At 41.4% G+C, this 6,561-nt stretch overlaps 1 non-coding gene across 1 annotated transcript; it reads left to right on the forward strand.

The window, feature by feature from the left end:
- The first annotated feature begins 2,512 nt into the window (after nucleotides 1–2,512).
- TRNAK-CUU lies at nucleotides 2,513–2,585 on the forward strand. The gene has a single exon. It is a non-coding gene; the product is annotated as a tRNA-Lys (tRNA).
- The last annotated feature ends 3,976 nt before the right edge of the window (nucleotides 2,586–6,561 follow it).

Genomic DNA, 6,561 nt, shown 5'->3' on the forward strand with positions numbered 1-6,561 from the left:
TTCTTAAATAGCTCTGCCCCAGAACTTAGTACAATGCCTGGTACGTACGAGGACTCTATTCATAACTGTCATGCATAACTGCCATGTGAACTTGAAGGAATATTAAAGGCTGGAGTGTGAATAAATAAAAACCTACTAAGATGGTTATTTGTTTGATGCAAAAAAAAGTAGGCACTTGGTTTTAAAAATAAATGGATGGCAGTGAAACATTTAATAAAATCCATCAAGCCTAAGAAATTAATACAGAGAGGCCCCATGATGAAAATGAGTATTTTCCAAAAGTTATATGCCAACTGCTTTGACCTCAAAAACATAATGAAATGTTATACATCATCTTAAGAGTCCAGTTCACAAGAGCTTTTTTAACCTTAGTTAAAACTGACATATTGTACAATGGCATTAGAAAAAAATTGTAGCAGACAATATGATTGAAATGCCAAAAAAAAAAGGGAAACAAAGTAGAAAAATCAAAATTTTTGTTCTTTGGTGAAAGTAAATTTAAGTAGAGAAATATAAGAAAGAAAATGTTGACTCTTAAAGGTTCTGAATGCATTTTTGGTGGGCTTATAAGTTCAAGGCACTGGTTCTTTATTCTCCCTAATTCCACATCAAAGTTTCCAGCTTTCATTCCCTTTACTACAGAGATATTGCTAGCAATAGTCTTATACTGAATAGTCTGGATTAGCCCCTCCTTCTCACAAGGGGAACAAAGAGAGGGAGATAAACGTCTCTAAGATAACTGGGAAAGAATTGGGGGAAAAACTGTGAGTTGTATGTGTATGTACTTAGTTGCCCTGTCGTGTCCGATGCTTTTCGACCCTTTGGACTGTAGCCCACCAGGTTCCTCTGTCCATGGGATTTCCCAGACAAGAATACTGGAGTGGGTTGCCATTTTCTTCTCCGGGGGATCTTACCAACCCAGGGGTTGAACCCATACCTGCCATGTCTCCTGTATTACAGGCATATTCTTTACCCATTGAGCCATCAGGGAAGCCTGTGAGTTGCACAAAGTGAAGAGAAGTCGCTCAGTCGTGTCCGACTCTTTGCAACCCCACGGACTGTAGCCTTCCAGGCTTCTCAGTCCATGGGATTTTCCAGGCAACAGTACTGGAGTGGGTTGCCGGTGAGTTGTACAAGGAAGGTTAAAAAGGAAATAAAGTAAACTGATCTGAAACCCAGTACCTGGTGTGAAATATGCTGATATATGATCAGTGAAATGATAAGAAAATTGAGAGACAAGGCAAAAGCTTCATAATACTTTAAAAGAGAGAGAGAAAAAACAGGAAAAATAATGGCTCATGGTATTCTTCCATGTTGTACAACAAATAATATCATCAGCCCAAGGAATTTTGGTTGTTAGTAAGAACAAGAGGAGCAGACACTTTGTTATATGGGAGGAAAGGAAGTAGAGTATTTTCCAATTATGAAAATAGGTTAATCGTAACTTGATTTATTTTTAAGTTCATAGAAACTGAACTAATCTCTTCCTTGTCTGTGAAGGGGAGAACACAAAGGAATAATGTAAAATGGGTATTTAAGTTTACTGAAAATATTAGGAAGAAACTCCCTGACAGAACATATATACAAAGGCTGCTGCTGCTGCTGCTGCTAAGTCGCTTCAGTCGTGTCTGACTCTGTGCGACTCCAAAGACGGCAGCCCACCAGGCTCCCCCGTCCCTGGGATTCTCAGGCAAGAACACTGGAGTGGGTTGCCATTTCCTCCTCCAATGCATGAAAGTGAAAAGTGAAAGGGAAGTCGCTCAGTCGTATCCGACTCTTAGCGACCCCATGGACTGCAGCGCACCAGGCTCCTCTGTCCATGGGATTTTCCAGGCAAGAGTACTGGAGTGGGGTGCCATGGCAAACTGTGAAATCAACGTGGAAATGAAATGCTAGGAGGGAACCATTCTTAACCTCTTACGTAAAAATTCAGTCACAGTTTTAAAAGATACAGATCAAATAATGGAGACTCCCAGAAAAATCTCTGAAGCTTCCCTACATGATTTTAGCAGAATAAAAACGATGCTTCCTGGTTAAATGGGAGACTTTTTTTTCCTGTGTCTTAGCCAACTCTCCCTCTGCCCCACTCATATCCTCTCCCCGCCTCCCCCATTTCCTCCCACCCTCTCTCGCTCCCTCTCTCTGTCTCACACACACTTACTCAAAGAGCATCTATGCAAACATCAGTCTCAGCACCAAGGACAGCAACCTTCACTTTGACATTCTGAGGATGTCAAAGACCATCCTCAGAAACCAAGTATACATCTCAGGAGCTCTTGTTTATTTTTTTAATTTGTTTATTTTTAACTGAAGGATAATTGCTTTATAATATTGTGTTTGTTTATGTCATACATCAACACATATCAGCCGCAGGTATACATATGTCCCCTCAGTCTTAAACCTCCTATCCCATCCCCACATCTCTAGGTTGTCACAGAGCCCTGATTTGAGTTCCCTGAGTCATATAGGAAATTCAGAAGCTCTTTTGAATTCAGATGAGAAATGCTTGATTGCCCAGCTAGCTCAGTCGGTAGAGCATGGGACTCTTAATCCCAGGGCTGGGGGTTCAAGGCCCACGTTGGGCAGTTGCTCTTCAACATTTGGGGCTTCCCTTGTAGCTCAGATGGTAAAGAATCCACTTGCAAGGCGGGAGACCATTCAATTTCTGGGTTGGAAGATCCCCTGGAGAAGCGATAGACTACCCATTCCAATATTCTTGGGCTTCCCCGGTAGCTCAGCTGGTAAAGAATCCGCTTGCAATGTGGGAGACCTGGGTTCAATCCCTGGGTTGGGAAGATCCCCTGAAGAAAGGGAAAGGCTACCCACTCCAGTATCCTGGCCTAGAGAATTCCACAGACTATACAGTCCATGGGGTTGCAAAGAGTCAGATACTACTGAGTGACTTTCACTATCTAGAAGTGCTTGAAGTTTAACTCAAAGTTGTAAACACCTGATCTATAATACCACTTTTCTTTTCAGAATATGATTATCTGTGTTTATTAAAACAGTGGACACTTTACTATGTGTTCAGAATAAATAATTGACAAAACTGAGGATCAGAGTCTGCTAGAGCTGGAAAGATCCTTCAGGAGTCTTCAACCCAGCCTCTGCTTTGTAAAGATGAAAAGAATGAGGACAAGAGGTTATGAAGGTAGTTTCTAAACAGACTTTTTAGCCTGGCTATTATAGAAATGGTAATGTTTCTATGTACTTCAAAGTTTTGACAAAATTGAGGTGAGAGGTTCAAGTTCACAGTACTTGAAGACAGAGTTTTTATTCAACAAGATTCCAACAATCACTTGTCACATTAAAAATGCCAAGTCAAAAATTTTAAATCTAACCCTTGACTCTAACACATTACCACTTTTAACAGCAATTTAACAATGGTAAATTGGCTTTATAACATTGTTTTATTTTTTACAAAATATAACCAATAACTCCACACCTCTTCTGCCACATGCTACATGTTTCAAAAATATGACTGCAGGTTATCTTTAATTTTGTGTCATGAAGACTAGTATAGTACTTGACTTTCTCCCTAGATACACATTTAGTGGAAGGGCTTCTAAGAAGTTAAGTGTGTTTATATTCAATTCAAGCATTACCTCTTTGAGAAGACCAGGCACTTGAAGCGTGGGCTCTATATCCCTCCTCCTCACTTTCATACTAGTCTATGCCTATATATAACAGTCCATTTATCTCTTTATATCAAAATTAGCACTTTAGGGGTCTGCCCTCTAGTTCTGTGAGCAACTTAAAGCTAGGTGCAAAGGCCTTCCCATCCTATCTCTGTGTTCTCAAAATGAGTTCCATAAAAGACATTGTACTATGTCCTGAAGCTGTGCATATGTGTGAAGTCACTTCAGTCATGTCCAACTCTTTACAACCCCATGGACTGTAGCCCACCAGGCTCCTCTGTCCATAGGATTCTCTAGGCAAGAACACTGGAGTGGGTTGCCATGCCCTCCTCCAGAGGACCTTCCCCACCCAGGGATCAAACCTGCATCTCTTATATAGCCTGCATTGGCAGGTGGGTTCTTTACCACTAGCGCCACCTGGGAACCCTGCACTGGAGCTGTGTGTTAGCCACTCAGTCATGTCCAACTCTTGTTACCCCATGGACTGTAACCTGCCAGGCTCCTCTGTCCATGGAATTCTCCATGCAAGAGCACTGGAGTGGGTTGCCATTCCCTTCTCCAGGGGATCTTCCCAACCCAGGGATCGAACCCATGTCTCCTGCATTGCAGGCAGATTCTTTACCATCTGAGCCACCAGGGAAGCCACCACTGTAGAAATGTAACTCTGATTAAAACATAATTCTTAACTTTGGAAGGTTTAGAATTAAATGAGGAGAGACAGAGAAAAGGAACTTATTATACTGTGTCTTAACAGAGAGTCAAATAGGTTCTGATGTCTTAGAGATCGGGGTTTAAGTCTTAGAATCTGCTATTCTAAACACCTGGGGAAACTAATTAAATGTAGCCAAAAATGAGATGATGGCAGTAATAACTACTACCTTGAATTGTTTTGAAGATTAAATAACAATAAGTGAAAAACTATTCTTGGCCACAGTAAGTGCTAAATAAGTATGAGAATATGCACACAGCTGCAAAATCGATGGTGTGTGTACAAGACACTGAGAAAACAAAGAGCAGGAGTGTACAGATTTATCATATTTTAATCAAAGACTTAACTACTCTAGAGAGACATAAAGGAGTGATAAATGTACCAGTGAGCGATAAAATAAATCATTATTTAACAAGAGATGGTTGCTTGATTAAGCTGATGGGCACTGCAGCAGCATAGAAGGAAAGATATGGGAAGCTCCCCAAAGGAAGTGGTTTATTTCTATGAAGGCAGGAGAGGTGAGTAGGCACTGACCACATGCAGAGAGGCAGAAGGCAATCCAGGTTGAGAGAGCACTTTTTGCAAAGATCTAACAATAAGAAAGCACAAGGGGCTTTCCAGTAATTCCAAGTAGTTCTGTTTAACTGTGCTCAGTTAAACATACCTCAGAGGCTGCTGAGTGGTGGCCAGACAGCAGACTGTAGTCATCAGAATCTTAGGTGTCCTGCCAAGGAGCTAGGACTGTATCATGAGGCAACTGATGACCACTAAAGAATTTTACTCATGGAACTAAACTAATGGAATTTATATTTTAGCATGATGACTTAATCTAGAATTTGCAGAGCAAGTTGGGAGAAGGTGTAATGGTAAAGTGATGAGACCCAAAGCAAGATCCCTAACTAAGAGACAAGTGCAATAATCTGGACAAGAGCTAAAAGGGGCCTAAATATTTTGTATCCCAAGTGCTTAGCAGACTACAGACAGGATCCTAATAAACTTCTGTGAAACTAAATGAATAGTAACAAAAGGAATTACCATGCCATACTGGCAAAGAAGTGGTATCTCTCCTGGCTACAAAGACTCATCTGTATCAATTCCTTGTTTCTTCATCTGACGCATTCCCATATAACTAAAAGGGATCTTGGGATCCCTTGATGAGAGAAAGGTAGGAGATGAATAAAATAAGAGAGGTTTGATCACAAAGTGTAATCACTTTATATTTCACAGTGAGGATTAACACCCTCTTTTACGCTAACTGGGCTTCCCTGGTAGCTCAGCTGGTAAAGAATCCACCTGCAATGTAGGAGAATGTGGTTACCCATTGGAGAAGGGATAGGCTACCCACTCCAGTATTCTCGGGCTTCCCTGGTGGCTCAGCTGGTAAAGAATCTGTCTGTAATGTGGGAGACCTGGGTTTGATCCCTGGGTTGGGAAAATCCCCTGGAGAAGGGAATGGCGGCCCAGTCCAGTACTCTGGCCATGGACAATTCCATGCAGTGTATAGTCCATGGGCTCCCAAAGAGTCGAACATAGCTGAGAAACTTTCACTTTATGCTAATTGTGATATCAGGTTTTATATGTGCATACAATTTACATTTCTTGGGCCATGATCTGACTTATAATCTGCCCCAAGCCATTAAATAGCAGAAGATACTAGCGTGTACAAGCCTATTTATTTATATTAATGTAATACATTTCTACCTCCATATTTGTATATCACCCCTAGTTGAAAAATAAAATGTTCCAATAAAAATAAAACTTCTGGTAAGGTAGACCTTCTGTCTCACTGTGTCTGTTTCCGGTTTCTTATGTCTTTTTTTTCCTTCACTGCTCAGTCTGTTCAGATTGGTGCTTGATATGGGATTCTCAATGCTCGTAACCACAGCCAAATACATCTACATAGGGCATACCCTCCTTGTCCAATCTATTATAGTTCCAGAGGACTTTCAAAGGGCCCAATGACTTCTGCAGCTTCCCAAAGGCTCTGTGTGTCTGCTTCCTCCTGATCCCCCATTTCTTGGCATCCATGTTGGAACAGGTGTGAGCAGACACAGGCAGGTCCATGGAGCCCACGGTTCAGTGCTGGCACAGGTAAGGGTTATCTTCCTGCAGGAGATGACTCTGACAATGTTTTCCAGGATGCCAACTTTCAATTAGTGTCATCTTTTGCTCCATGTCCTTGGGCAAATGTCCAGTTTACTGTGAGCAGACTCA

Source organism: Bison bison, unplaced genomic scaffold (genome assembly GCF_000754665.1).
Source record: "Bison bison bison isolate TAMUID 2011002044 unplaced genomic scaffold, Bison_UMD1.0 scf7180017864296, whole genome shotgun sequence".
Taxonomy (NCBI): Eukaryota; Metazoa; Chordata; class Mammalia; order Artiodactyla; family Bovidae; genus Bison; species Bison bison.